Raw genomic sequence first — 15,895 nt, 5'->3', positions numbered from 1 at the left:
GACGAACCACAGTACAGCTCGACGAATTTGTTTGCGAGAAGGCTTGCAGTCGTATCATGCAAGCAAACACCCCAACAGGGCGCTTAAACAAAACCTGGTTGCCAAAACCAGGGCAAGGAAGTTGTACGAGAAAGTGTTGACCAAGTACAACGGATGCATTTTTATGGACGACGAAACGTACGTCAAAATGGATTTTGGACAAATACCCGGTAACAAATTTTACCCTGCGGGTTGATTGTTGTTTGTTTTCGCAGATAAATTTGCTTGTAAGTTGATGATTTGGCAAGGGATCTGCAGTTGTGGGAAGAAGACTAAGACTTTCATCACTGGGGGCAAAATGAATGGAAATGTTTACAAAGAAGAATATCTCCAGAAGAGGGTTTTGCCATTCATTCGGTCCCACAAAGGTCCGGTGAAGTTCTGGCCGGACCTGGAAAGCTGCCACTACAACCGGGATGTCGTTAAGTGGTATAAGGAGAACAAGATCGATTTTGTTGAAAAAAGTATCAATCCACCAAACTGTCCGGATTTTCGTCCCATCGAGAAATATTGGGCAAGAGTAAAAGGCAAACTGAATGAATGTGGCAGAACCATGAAAAAACCCGCTCAAATGGAAAAGGGGTGGAACAAGATGGCAAATGAGGTTACCAGCAGTACTGTGCAGAAAATGATGGGTGGTATCAAAAAAAAAGTTCGAAAATTCATCCGAAAAGTTGACGAATGATTTTTATGCATTTTTTTCCTTAAAGTGCAATAAAAACCCTACAAAATGACTTTTTTTGTTGTACGTTATTTCTTTGCGGAGAAATGATCTATTTTATTCGAACACAAAAAACACTGTTTTGATAATTTCTCGAGAACTCAAGGTTTGAACATTTTTCGAGCACTTGAGAATTAATAAAATTATTCAAAGTTCACATATAATAAAACAATTATTATGACTTTTTTTTTATAAATGTAAATTTTAAAATGTGGAATAACGATTTCTTAAAAGTATGTTAACAAATCACTCGTCGATACTCATTCTCAACTCCAAACGCAAAAAGCTTAGCAATTCACAGGAAAAACAGATAATTTTTTCGAACTGTGGTCAATCTAAGAACAAGATTTCAAGAGAAGATTCTGCTTTTTTCAGTTAAATGTTCATTGGTCAATGTTTTCAGGCTTTCTTTCAATTCGAATCAAATCCACGACAGCATGATTCAATTGGAAAGGTGACTTTTATTAATCTGCATCATTCGACGACCATCTTTGGTTAGTTTACATCCAGTTTAGTTTTACTTATATAAAAACGATTCATTTATTGAGTTTTTTTTTGTTTGTTAAGATTCCATTGGTTGGTTGTGTTAATTAATTTTGGCCCAACTGCAGGCTTGTTTGTTTGATTTGTTTTTTTTTCTCCGTCTCATCTCTTCCTCTCATTTTTTTTTGGTTGCATTTCAAAACAGCTCATATAAAAAACGATGATGAACATTGGTGAATATCGGTAGGAAAATAAACAAACAACCGTAACAATCATGCGTTACAATGTGCCAGTTTCGATGAGTTATGTCTAGCACACTCGATTTGAGCGATTCGATATAAAGATGATAAAAAACGGCACAGAATACAACTTTGGTTTGTTACAAAAATCTACGCGGGTAAGTTGTTCGCTCTAAAATATCATCAATTCAATCGGACTATCCGTTTTCAACAAATAGAGTTTAGTAGAAAATAATCGACTATTGGTTACAGTACAGTGGAAACTTAAATTTAAACTCTCTCCTTCAATATAACTTTTAAAGTGAGTGATTGATTGTTTTCTATACTCTGCTCAATCCATTCTCAATAACCGATCTTTGTTCAGATGTCATTAGTTCAACTTTAAATATATCTTATAAGAATTCACTCGTGATATTTGCTTTGGTTTATTCTGCTCTCATGTAGTTTTTTTTGTTTTGTTGTTGTGGTTGTGTTTGTTGTTAATGATCTATAATTATTATTCTTCTTCAAATGTGTGCGAATCTGTTAATTTTTCTTATTTCATTTGTTTGCTTTGTGTTTTATTTAAATATGTATATATGCACGTTTAAATATTTACTATTAAATCGTTGTGTTGAATTATGGTGTGATTTCTCGTGTTTAAGGGTTAACTTTTTCTTTGATTTAAGATGTACACACGTGTCGTTACAATTGGGGGATTTTGTTAATTTTTGTTTTAATTTGCTTTGAAACCTCTGGAAAACACAGTTAGCAAAAGAAATAGTGTACGGTCATTTAGGGTGAGATTTAATTATTTTCGTTTAAAATTTGCTCTAACAACGTTCGTTTGACGGAGATTTATTCAGTTATCATAATTTAAGTTTAAGTGTGTTAGTATGTGTTTTTTTGCTTTTTCGTTTCACGATAAAATTTGACAATCTACGGTTTGATGAACTTTGACGTTTATTTATCGAATACATTTGTTTTAAGTGACATTTTTGTTTAATATTTTGTGGCGATCCACAGAAGAAAGTGTTTATCGTACTGGTTTGCTTAAGCTTCAATATTATTTAGACTCCAATTCAACTACTAATGATGGTTTACGGTAGAAAACATGACCTGTGGAATGGAAAGAAAAAAACATTGATTAGAAAATATTTGAATCATGCATCTGGATATATCGTATTAAAGAATTCGGATTATAACCCATTTGCCTCAATGTTATGATTGTAAATTTAAGATTTATCATCTGAATAATCAAAGCTATCGGGAATATACTAGTTCTATAGTTTTTTTTAGTGAATAAGATCTGTAATCAAAAAGTTTTCAGAAATTGAATAATTTTTCCACCGAATTGAATTAATCGGTGAAAACAGTACCGAAAATTGAAGGTATCTTTAACAATATTTTGACGTGTATATTGCGGTTTGCAACTTTTATCTAATTTCATAAACCCTGTAGTCTAAATAGTTTTCTTTCCGGTCAAAACGAACGAAAGAATTAGATTTTCTTTTAAATAAGATTTTTAAAATGAGATTTAAGTACCTGGGTTTGATTTGAAATTTGAAATAAAAAAATGCAAAAAAATGGACGAAGAATGTCACTTATATGGTTTTTCTTGTTTTTTTTTGTCACGCAATGTAAGTTCCAATGTATGGAACTTACGAGAAAATCTGTACCAACACGTGAAAAGGATCTATCTCCAAAAGTAAACAAAAACCATTTTCAGTACCTCGCGATAGGCCAACACTTGCACTACTTAACGGTAAAACCCTTTTGAGAAAATAAGATTCCGTTACATTAAAAACTCAATTTGAGTAAAGGATCTATAAACATTCTTAAACCAGAACTGCCATTACATGGATATACACCCTTTACTCCGAAACCATTTTTCGCTACTACTCCGCAAACAAACTCAAAATAATCAATTTAACTCTTTATTCAACATAAAAACATAGTTACAAATGAATGCGAGCTTGTAACTAAAGCTAAAAATAAGAAAATAGCAAAGGGTGTATAAACAGGTTAGACAAAATGTTACGTGAAGTAGGTTCTATCTACGATAGCGCGTTATTTTTTCATGAAAATTGATATTCCTCTATTCCAACATATAGAGGATGCTTCTAAAAATCGTTTGTCTTTCATAAAAATCAAATATTTCAAGTGATTTTTAACTAGCGATTTGAATTAGGTTGTATTTTTTTCAAACGCGTTTTTCTCAATACGCCTTCATGGATATAGATCCTTCTTGTGTGTTGGTGAATATTTGACACTTTATTCAACATAAAAACATAGTTGCAAATGAACGCGAGCTTAAAACTAAAGCTAAAAATGAGAAAATAGCAAAGGGTGTATAAACAAGGGAGATAAAATATTACGTGATCTAGGTTCTATCTACGATAGCGCGTTGTTTTTTCATGAAAATTGATATTTCTCTATTCCAACATATAGAGGATGCTCCTTAAAATCGTTAAGCTATCATAAAAATAAAAAATTTCAAGTTATTTTTAATTAGCGATTTAAAATAGGTTGTACTTTTTTCAAACGCGTTTTTCTCGATTCGCCATACATGGAGATAGATCCTTTTCACGTGTTTGTACAGAAATAGTTTTAATGCCCCAAACAAAGTTATCGTTTTTCATGAAAATGTACTCGCAAAACTGACAGATTTTCCGTTCAATTTTCAAAAATTGGACAGAAAAATATAAGCCAATTTTAAAATTGTTTAAACATTAATTTTGAACCCAAAATCTTAAAATCTTCTATGATAAATGTGAGTTTCTGACTTTTTTTTCGTAAACTCTTTATTTGAAATGGCTCACACCTTTAGGCTTTAAGGAGCCAAACTCGTTTTGTTTGATTACAATTGTGTGTTTAAATCTAGTTCACTTTTTAAAGAAAAAAGAAGGGAGGGAAATATGAAAATAAAAAGAATTATAGACGTAGATCAATTGCTTTTAGGAAAAGATCTATTTCGAACATGTAGTCCAAGTCAATCACGGCCAGCACATCTCTCACTGGAACATTGAGTGGTTTTCTTCAGGCCGGGTTTCTAACTTGATTTAGCAAATAAACTGAAAGAGCCCGGACAAAATCCGGGAAGACTTTAACTATATCTGGGTATTCCGGCCTGATTTGACTTATCTTGAATACTTTATTGAATAGATATTTTTCCCAATCTCATCATTATTTGCTCCTCCGAGGGTGTTTGCTGAAAATTCAGCATTTGAAATTAAAAATATTTTATATGATACAAATATCGGAAAACTTTGGCATTCATTTTTTAAACCATCTCAAGCCTAAAAATTATAATTGAATCTTGTTAAAATATAGGTTTTCGTTCATTGTTTTGACATTGAGGTAAGTTTGATTCAAAAGATAGAGTTGAAATGAAATTTTGTACTTCTCAATTTGCTAATCCAGTTCAACAAGTTTGTTAGAGACATGGAAACAAAATTTTAAAAACTTTTATTTATGTAGTATTTCGTGAAAATAATTTGATTTTAAATGTGAATTTTTTTCAAGAAGATATGCATTAAAGGATCAGGTATAAAATTTTGTTAATTTCTACAATTTATGTTTAGTATAGGTATTTCAACTTAAAAAAAGGCAGGACTTGTAAAGTACTCCAATTTTTTATGCTTCAAAACTGATTAAAAAAATATTCATTGTTGAAAATACAGTAGCTAAATCCTCTAACAAAAAACGAATTGCTCTACTCTGCTGATCTGTAGCGCGGAAAAACAAATGTATTTTCTCTACATCTTCCAAGTTATGATAATTTTTTTGATTGTGTTCATAACAACAGTATTTGAGTTAAGCTGAACATATGAAATTTTAAATTCAGATAAAAAGTACTTGTATCTAGATTCAAATATCTCGGACTGCATAACATCAGTTAGAAATCTGGGTTTTGCATATTGAAGGTTAAATTGGCTATCGATCATCTGTACTTCATTTGTGCGTATGAAAAACAGCATTGTTTATATTTGAGAATTTATGATAAAAATACGATAAAAATATTTTTAAGTGACAATTTTATTTCATAGATTTAAGAGTCGTTGGTAACAGTTGCAACAAAAAATGTCTATGGCCCTTGAATGTCAATTCAAAACAAAGACTTTGAAAAATTGAAAAATGAATTTGATGAGCGAAAAAAATTAATAATAAAGGGGTCGGGTTAAAAAAAGTCCCGCATTTTCCCAAATTCTTTCCATTGTTAAAAATTTAGTTTTGGGTCCTTTAAATTTAATGACAGAGTTTACAGTTACCTTGAAGCATCATTTTCAGAGTGAAAGTAAAATAGAAGAAATCATACAAATGGGTAATTTTCACCCATCAATGATTATAAATTCAACAAAGAAGTAGCTGTTTTGTGGAAAAAAAAATTTCACACGATTTAATGACTTACCAATCATTTGACACACTTTGCTCTTGAGTTTCATGAACAATTTTTATGATATCTATCATTAAGTTATCAATTAGTCCAGCAAACGGATTTCAATAGGAGTAGAAAGTAGGGTAGATAATAACACCAATTATCTCACTGAAGGTGTTATTTTTAAACAAATTGTCCACGAAAGCATCTAAATTAAAGTTGCCAGATTGCCTGGTTTTATCCGGGTTTGCCCGGAAATTTTATACTAAATTTAAGAACAGTCTGGCTTGACCCGGTTGCCCGGATTTCATTGAAAAATGCCAGGTATTTGTCCGGAGTTATTCACATTATTTGGCAAATTAAACAAAAAAAAACAACAAAAAACACCTCCAAAACGAAATATTTTGAACAAGTTTTATTAAAAATAATCATGAAAGGTTTTTTGGAAGCCGAAAATACGATTCAAAATCTATCGATGAGTTTTTATGAAGAATTTTTTTTTATCTTGATTTTTGTTGAGGAATTTCTGAGTTTTGACCAAATTTGCCCGGATTTATGGTCGTCAATTTTGCCAGGTTTTTATTTATAAATAGCCCGGTTTGTCCTGCCAGGATACGTTTCGAAAAAATTCTGGCAACCTTAATCTAAATTACGTTAAAATATTATTTTTCGAACAAAATGTTCAACATTTATTAAAGAGTCGAAAACACTACATATTTAATACTTTTGGCTGCCTCATTGTACGGAGCTGCCCCAGAGTACAACGTGGGATTAATTGAATACCCCCAAGATGGTGGAAAATAATGAAGTTTTGAAAAAAAAAATCCTTTAAATTAGATGATTTTTGAAAAGAAGGGCTTTCAACTATCGCAGGAAGTGTAGGAAAAAAAAAAAATTGTGACTTTTGCCTTTGAATATTTGTTCAAATATGAGTGTGGGTGATAAAAAAAAGAAAAATGGGTCTTGGAAAAACCAAAAAAAAAACTCAGCAAAGAAAAAACGGGTGGCGAACAAAAATTATTGTTTGATAATTTTCAGTTAAAAATCTTTTAATTTTTTTTTCTTCCATAACATTTGGTTAAAGTCAACAAAATACGCCATCTTTAACAAATCGGGTGCTAAAAAGCAGTATTTTGCCGGAATATTACGGAAATAGTTCAAAAATTGTCACGATTCACCCTTTTTGACGGTATTTGATTTTACATTCGAAATACATATGCGTAAAACTATAAAGATCACGTATTGTTTTTAATGTTGTAAACTAGTGTTGTCATAAAAGTAAGCAGAAACTACTGTTAGGTACGGTTGTTATTAATAAAAAATACATGATTTTTTTGCCCCTGAAGTTTGGCACAATCACCAACATTTGTTCGAATATAAGTGTAGGTAATAAAAAAATAATACATAAATAGGTTACGGAAAAATCTCAAAAAAATATCAGCAAAGAAAAAAACTACGCACTGACTTGCGTTTTCACTGATGGAAGCTAAAATGAACGCATTGCTTTTATTGTGGAACGGTTTCTAAGTAAACAAGCTTCTCAATAAATCGGTTGGCCCACTCGGGAGGCGAACAAAAATTAATATTTTAAAAATTGACGGTAAAAACTCCTTCAATTTTTTTTTTCTATGATTATGGGAGAGTGGGGAATCATGGGCCACTTTTTTTCGTTGTTCCATAACTTCTTCATTATAAAAGATAAAATGAAAATAAAAAATGGTATGGTTTTCTACATTTTCAAGGTATCATAAAGTATTTTTTTTAAATTTTTAATAAGTTATTTTCTCCAAATTCCAACTGTTTGAAAAAAAGCAATATTTTTTTGGTTTTGAAAAATGGTGGGGAATCGTGGGCCACCAAATCCAAATTGACCAAATAACATGCAAAGTTTATGAGTTGACCCAAAACTGTGATTTCCTAATTCATTTCGTTATTTTAAAGCAATTTCAGATGATGAAATAAAAAAGAGAGCTGTGTATGATCGCATAGATTCCAAAACCTGGCTCGCGAACGTTTTGGCAAAATTTTTATATAGGATGGACAAAATATTTTTCATAACTCTTCATTTAGCATAAGAAAACTTCACAGATAGGAAAAACGTATTTTAAGTTCTGAATGTGTATAAAAACATAAAAATATAGGTGATTTAAGATGTGTGGCCCACGATTCCCCACAAGCTATGATTTGCAAAATGGTTGCGTTTGTGTGACTTATTGATGTTTCATCAAAAATTCCTTTTCCACGTGAAAGATCATGACAAAACTAAGATGATAAGCGTATGAGCATATTTTTGTTATGCACTTTAGGTTCCCCATCGATGAAATAAGCAGGTGTTTTTTTTAATTATGTAAGTAATTTTTTCTAACTTTTTTTAGCATGATAAATAAAAGAAGCATATGATGCGTATTTGAGTTAACAACATATAGGAATATATGCTCACGCAAAGCGACGCCGATGACAGTTGGTTTGAGTTTTTTTTATCTCAACACACATCTGAGATATCAAAAGTGGCCCACGTTTCCCCATGGCCCACGATACCCCACTCTCCCCTACTTTTAGTTTAAGGTCAGAAAAACACATAATTTAAAACAAATCTGGTGATAAAGAGCTGCATTTGACAGACATATTACGGAAATAGTCCAAAAATTGTACCTATTGACGGTTTTGAATTCTACATTAGAAATATGCGTGAAACTATAAAGAACGCAATTTTTTTTTAAAATATTGTAAACTAAGGTTGTTAAAGTAAGCAGTAATGAAACAACTGTTAGATATCGTTCTTATTATTGTGAGTTTTCCAACAAATTTCTTTTGGTAGATCATTTGTCATCAACCTTATGTTCTGAGTTCGTCTTGGTACATCTTTGTACCTGAAAATTATCACATTTACATAGGTGATGGAAAGTATCAGAGAAGAAGAGAGAGAAAGAACATAAGCTTTAAATAACCATGAACTTTTCGAAAAAGATACAATGGCTCTCCGATGGAACTTGAAACCACGATAGAAGCTAGAAGCTAGAAAATAAAAATCAGGATTAATCAGGCTAACATAAAATGATCGATCTAAGTGCCATTTTTGATCACCGTTTTAAAATATTGTAGTATTGACTCACAGAAGCGTTCATAATTATATTAAATTAGCTACATGCTCACTGTCACTTAAACCTTTAAATGCGATATTTCTTGTTTTCCTGCCTTTTATTCAAATTTTCCATCAAAGATTGACTAACTATCACACTTTTAACAGACAAAATATTTATAACCTTGTTACAATAGATATGTGAAAAATGAATCAACAGTTTTTTTTTTCTTTTTGGACATTTTTTTCAAACAGTCATATTTGAAACTGTACCCAAAGCCTTTGCAAAAATTCTTCAAAATAGTTCTCACGAAGTTATGCATAAGTGTTGCAGATTTCAAAATTTTTTGTATCAAAAGATACGCTAGAATTTTATAAACTTGAAACAAAAACTCTGATTTCTACATAAATGTAAACTAATGTTTGCCTACGACATTCATATTTTCCCGTCATTATTCAACTAGTAAACTAATTTTGTTATAAATTTTTATCTGAATACAGTTTTTCTGAAGATGACTGAAACTATCCAGTAGGCCGAAACGTAAAGAAATTGTTATTATTTGACACGACAATCAACTTTTTGTCCCCTCAAGCAAAACCGGAAGCATTTCTTTCTTCGCTGCATTCTCCAGAACACTTTTGCTCTTTCAAAATTTGCCAACTCATAACTATTTTTCCCCAAAAAAAATAACCGCTGCACTATTTTTTCGTTCATTTCGTTCCGTTTTGCTTTTCTTCCGGATTGAAAAGAAGAATAAAGATGAATGGAAAAGTGTGTTGTTCATTGGGAAAAAAGTGGGAAATTCCTTTGAATAACATTTCTGCACGCTTCTTTCCGCTTGGCTCCTCCTGGGGACTGCCGGAATAAATAAAAATTGCACCCAGCCAGAAAAGAAAACCTCCCCACCGCACCGAAGCATAACGAATTTAACCCCTAGCTTGTTTGGTGGTTTTCCTTTTAGTTGAAAAATAGCTAAGGAATGGCAAAAGTACACCCGTGAATAAAATATGAGAAATAGGATTGACCATTCTTAAGGAAAGAGGAAAAAGCTCCGGAGGTGCCATTGCGTACAATTCCCAGGAATTCTGGCAATAACTTGTGTAGAGTAACGAGTTTTCCATTTTTTCCATTATGTATGTTTGGCAAAAGTTAACTGAATGAGCAGGGGGAAAAAAGCGAATCAAATGGCTACTGGCCACGATTGACATTTGATGAAAGGGATGAAAGGTGAACGTTTTTTTTGCTGTTTTTTTTCTCGGAAAAATTGGCTCTGCCAAACCGGGTAAGAAATTGAATTTCAAAGGAAAAAAGATTTTCAATCCAGGTGAGATCATTCGGATGGATTACTCCTTTGAGGTTGTTCCGGTGGTTGGTTCAAGGAAGTTGAGAAAAAACCCGTTCGTTTTTTTTTTGGAAAAAAAAGTATGGAAAGCACTGAGCCAGCTAAGTGTAATTAATCATCCGAGTAAAATGACAGCAGATTCCGGCAGCTTATCCAACTAATAACTACTCCGTGAAGAGAGAACGAATCTTTGCCCCGGGATGAGGAGAAACTTCTGTGAGCAATCTGTGCGACAAAACTTTTAACGAAGCGCGCACTTTGCCAAGGGAAAAGGTAAAAGTTTTTCTGAACCAACACCTGGCGGATAAGCGGATGGATGGAATATTTCAATTAATAACATTGATGGTAGAATCCACCCGACCAAGTTGGGATCATTCTTCAAATAGTTGCTAAGCTAGAAACTTATATTACAATTTCGAGTGGCAGGTTTTCCTCTTAAAACACAACTTTAATCCTAGCTCTGGTCCCGCATCAGTCATTCCGTTCCAGTTATTTTTTGCAAGTTGATTCAATTTTATGGTCAATGTCATATCCGGGTTTCAAAGCTTAAAAGGATTTTTATGGTGACGATTTGTTTGTGTCAAGGGCGAATAAAAAAATAAAAAAAATCCTCACGACCGCTGGGTGCAGACTCAATTTTCCCTCCACTAAATGATTGGCAAATAAAATTAAATCTTTCGAAACATAAATTTTTCACCACCGACGAGATAGGTCCCATCGATTTGTTGTGACTGATTTCAGCAATAGTCATCCCCGGTTGTGTGTGGTGATAGAGAACTCCGAAAAACAATTGAATCGAGAATGAATGATGTCCATTTGCTGAGCTCTGAATGAATGCAACCCACTACCTTGCCACTAGATTTGTACCGAATATAAAGAACCCATTCAGTAGTCGCTGGGTAGGTATTGTCCCATTGCAAAAGATTGGAACCCGCAATGGACCCCCAACGGGGAGCAACGGGGGGAAGCTGGAAGTCATCTGGTACCATCAGCCATTTTCGTTTTTTTTTGCATTCTTCTGTTGGTGCTGCCTGCCATTTCCGGTTAGTCGTCCTCGGAGAAATCCTCCGGTCGGCTTCATGTTTATATTCATGTTTTCCGCAAGAGTACCGCTACTCGAATGAATAAATGAAGGACCGTATAAATTGTGCACATAAATCTGTTAGATCGATGCGCTACTGCTGAACAGATAGACCACCACCAACACTCGAGGCCGAGGCCAATTGGAGAAATATATTCTGCTCTGTTCCGTGTTTTGTCCCACCGTGAAATGGTTACGGTTCTCTTTGAGTGTTATGTCTGAATGGGATTATTTTCCTACATGCAATTTTCCATTGGAATCTGCTGATAATCTTCATATGAAAAAATACTTATGATCTGATTTTCAAAGGTGATAAAAGTATTAGAGATAAATACATGAGATATCAAAGAAAGAAAATAAACCGAAAATATCATATTTTTTTCGGAAAAAAATAACAGCTCACCGAAGAGACTTGAACCCACAATTTCCACTTCAGTAAAATGGCGCGTTTGCCAATTACACCACGGTGAATGTGGCGGCTCAAGCATGCGTACATGTGGAACTCCATCGGTCTTTTTTTTTTATTCATCCCAAACTCCATCGGTCGACTGCTGGATGTTCTCTTTATACACTCCATGTATATCTTGATGTGTTTTTTGTCCACTAAGTATTGATCTCTCTGTTGTTTCTCTGTCACCACCACTGTTGCCACATTTCAATCTGTACTTTTCACAAAAGAAAAACTTTTTCATCTTTCCATTTTTTTGGCAAAAATCTGTACCTACGATATATGAAAATCCAGCACATTAAATCTTATTTCCTTCAAAAATGGGACAGTTACGAATGCGCGTATCTTAAAAACCATTCGTTTGATCGAAATACTCTCTATTAAGAAAATAAAGGTAATCTTATGCTTATTCATGAAGATATTTGAAAAAAAATTATGGTTTTTTGTAAGGAATATTTCTACTTTATTCATGGGATCTAGTTGCCGGTCATGTGCTTCCCTCCAAGGTATGATTCAAAATTTGTTGACATTTTTGGCAGTGTTTGCATACTTATCCACTCCTCACGCCATTTATTTCTTTATCTCTTGTAACTAAGATATCTCGAAAATGCGTTGATTAAAAAATTTGAAAAAAAGATCGGGTAGTACTTTTTACTAGCAACAAAATTCTGTCAAAGTTTTGAATTTCCGACAACTAGGAAATTAGCTATCAGCTAAATGAACTTAGCTTGAACACGGAAATTCAATTATTTTTACAACTCCAGTGTTTAAAAAAGTTGAAATTTCCTTTTTTTATTTGTTTTGCTCGGATTTCAAACCTCTTGAGTTTTATCGTCCCATCGATATAATTTACAAACATTATACCACTCGTAGTCTCTTGAATCAATCACTGCGATAGACTTAGAGCATTTCACCAAATCAGAAAAAATTGAATGATATATTCAAGGCTGCAGTGCTATGTATTACACCAAATAATAATAATATGCACAAATCTGTAAAAAATTTCAAAAATCTATCGTCTGTTCGTACAGATTGCGTACCGAAAACAAGCAGAAAAATCTGTAATTTTCTAGATAAATGTCTACATGTGGCAACCATGGTTACCACCCATCGACTCAGGATCAGAGCTTAAAACTGTCGACAGCCTTGCGTGAATGTGAAATTTCTCTCCATTCAGAGTCTTCCGTTTTCGTTTCCTTCATTGCCTTCTCTCACTCAAAAAGCTCTCTCTGACTGACAGCGTTTACAATTTTCTTTCGCTCATCTTCTTATTCGTTTTGGCCTACGGTCACAGTCACTTCGAGGACATGACTGTGAGCTTCAATGCAAATTCAGTCATTTCGATTTTGAATGAATGGAATCCATTTGAGAAAAGTTGAACTTACGCGTTGTTCCCGGCGCAAAGCTATCAAATTAATAGCGGCTAAACGGTAAACGATAGAACCTTGATGTCTTTGAGAGTATTTATTAACGCAACAAGATCTTTTATATTCTATTTAAAAATAAATGATTGATTCACATAGAAGGGAGATAAAAAATATTTTAATAAATAATTCGTGTATACACCTGATTCATTTAATAGATCTGTAGATCGTGCAATAAAAAACATTGTCGAGATCATCACAGAAATTGAATGAAAATAACAGAAAAAGCTATAAGCAATTTAAAAAATAAAATAAGAATTTTTCAGTTTTTGTTTACCCTCTAGAACCCAATTTTTTTTCGCTGAAAAATTCACAAAAGCCTAGTTTCATGATAACAAACAAGGTTTATTCTACGAAAAACTTTTCAGATGAGACAGAAATTTTGACAATTACATAGGAGCTAAAGAAATTCACTTTCAGTACTTTTTCGATTGTAGTTTCTATAAATTCAACCAATTTCTCCTTAATTTTTAAATATATAAATCCTGACCAATAGTTATATTTTAAAGTAATTTTTTTAGAAATTTTTCCACAAATAACTGAGATATTTCAACTTAAACAAAAAGTAAATACTGTACATATTTTTCGAACTGTTGTCATACTTTTCCAACCCCACCTTTAAGCGGGGTTCATCTCTCCTACCTAACTTAGGAATTTGATTTCTAAAAAAATCAATCCAGAATGGCGGTAACTTTTTAACCTTACTGCCAATATTTTCTTAGATCGTATAACTCATTGACCAAGGATTTCTGAGGCTACCAAATTGATCATTTTTCGAAAAATAGGTCAATTTATAGTTTTCTTATATTGTTGAACTTTTCTTAGCTGTTGCTTTTGACAACTGTAGGATAGATATGAGTTAATGGAAAATATAAAATCAAATAATTTATGTTAGAAGAAAATAACGTAAATTAATCACTTAGAGTTTCTCAACACGCACTAATAATTGACGGACAAATGAACAACATGCGGAATCTGAGAAAATATGGCTACTTTGATTAAAAAAAATGTTCATTGCGTTCATTGTTGCGCGGTATCTTTTACCTATAAATAGAACGGCACTTGTGCTAATCGGGTCATTCTTAAATCGAATTTTGTGAAGTAAACATCAAGTGGAGTAAACGACCTCGAGAAGACGGCCTTCGGGACAAGGAAAACCCTCAGATTACGACAACAACTGCTTGTCAAACCATTTGCATTAGTATGGTTTGTTAGCTTACCATATTTAGAAAGATTCTGCGAAAAAAGTAAATAAAAATTATTGTAGTAAAAAAAATTGATTTTATGGCGATTTTAGTAGACCCCGTCTTAAGACGGGTTTGGCACTAGAGGGTTAAATAATTTTTTTTTGAATAAGTTTCAGAAAATCAGTGTATTCATCAATACACATCAATGTTCAAATTGCTAAAACACCCAACTTTGTTGAACATTATAGAGACAAGAAGAATTTATACCAATTCAATGCCCCCAATTATTACTTCAAGAGTATTTTTTATTATTTCATTCAATTATTCAAGTTATCAGCTTTTCAATGATGTAAAAACGAAACATTAGTTTATTTGTATATATTCAATCACTATTGAGTTTATTCTGTTGTTATGATTTATCATTAATTTATTGACTTTTTCTAGGTGAAAACGCCTCAGTTTGCAATTCATCTAATGAAAATTAATGTTTCGTGCGCTTACATCGTCTGAAAGCTAATAACTTTAAAAAAATAATCCATTAATAAAAATGTACGACCTCAGCCAAACTCGTATAAGTTGATTGAAAATAGGCATTTTTCCCTTCTAGATGAGTTTTTAAGATGTTTTTCAATAGAATACGAATGTTTTTGTTGCGTAGATAAATTGTCTCGAAGACATCAAGTGTCTATCGTTTACCGTTTAGCCGCTATTAATTTTGATCACTTTTTTCGGTACATGCAAAGTAGCACAGGCGAAAATGATTGGCTCACACATTCAAAGAGGATCCAATTGAATGATTTTTGAACGTTTGATCCTGTCACGACTTTGTGGAACGAATGAGTGTGAAACAAATGGTGAAACAAAAGAGAAAACATTCACAGTCAACAAGAAGCTCACTCTCTCCAAACGGAGATTATTTCATCGAATGCCGGAGAAGATGAAAGGGAGAGCTTTTTCTCTCACACTCAACCCGTTTTCTGTCAATGACGGTGACTGTTTCGAGCACTGCTCAGGATCTATTACTTCGAGTTTGCCGCTACTTACACTGATAAATCATTTCACACATCGTACAAAATTGTTTCACACATTATCAGCAAATGTATGAAGTTCAAACTCAAAATGTCAAACTGAAGTTTGATTTCCACACATCATGCAAGTTCCAACTTTACACATTATTTGAATTAGCGGCAAAAGTGTGTGAAAACACACTTGATATTTTCGATTTTTCTTAATCACTTTTGTGTCAGCTAAGAAGTAATACATAAATCACGGAGAATAATTTATACGGCTAGATTGTCGACAACTGTCCCACTACATTGATGTTTCGTGTCACACATTTTACAAAATTGTTTAACACATTATCAGCAAATATATGAAGCTGTCAAACTGGAGCTTGATTTTCAAACACCATACCATGCAAATTCGAAATTTACACCTCATCCGAATAAACGAATTAAGGAAAAAATGTTTTAAAAATAAAATCGTTGTCTTTCA

General features: G+C 32.9%; 1 protein-coding gene across 1 annotated transcript in view; it reads right to left on the bottom strand.

Annotated features, from left to right (window-relative positions):
* Positions 1 to 1,201: 1,201 nt before the first annotated feature.
* LOC129754290 (probable serine/threonine-protein kinase MARK-A) overlaps positions 1,202 to 15,895 on the bottom strand; it is a 50,546-nt gene continuing 35,852 nt past the window's right edge. The window contains exon 6 of the mRNA XM_055750254.1: positions 1,202 to 2,580. The gene's annotated coding sequence lies outside the window, so the exon portion shown is untranslated. The remainder of the gene's footprint in view (positions 2,581 to 15,895) is intronic.

This window comes from Uranotaenia lowii, chromosome 3 (genome assembly GCF_029784155.1).
Source record: "Uranotaenia lowii strain MFRU-FL chromosome 3, ASM2978415v1, whole genome shotgun sequence".
NCBI classification, from domain to species: domain Eukaryota; kingdom Metazoa; phylum Arthropoda; class Insecta; order Diptera; family Culicidae; genus Uranotaenia; species Uranotaenia lowii.
The sequence above is the reverse complement of the archived record's forward strand: the minus strand, read 5'-3'. Positions and strand labels throughout refer to the sequence as shown.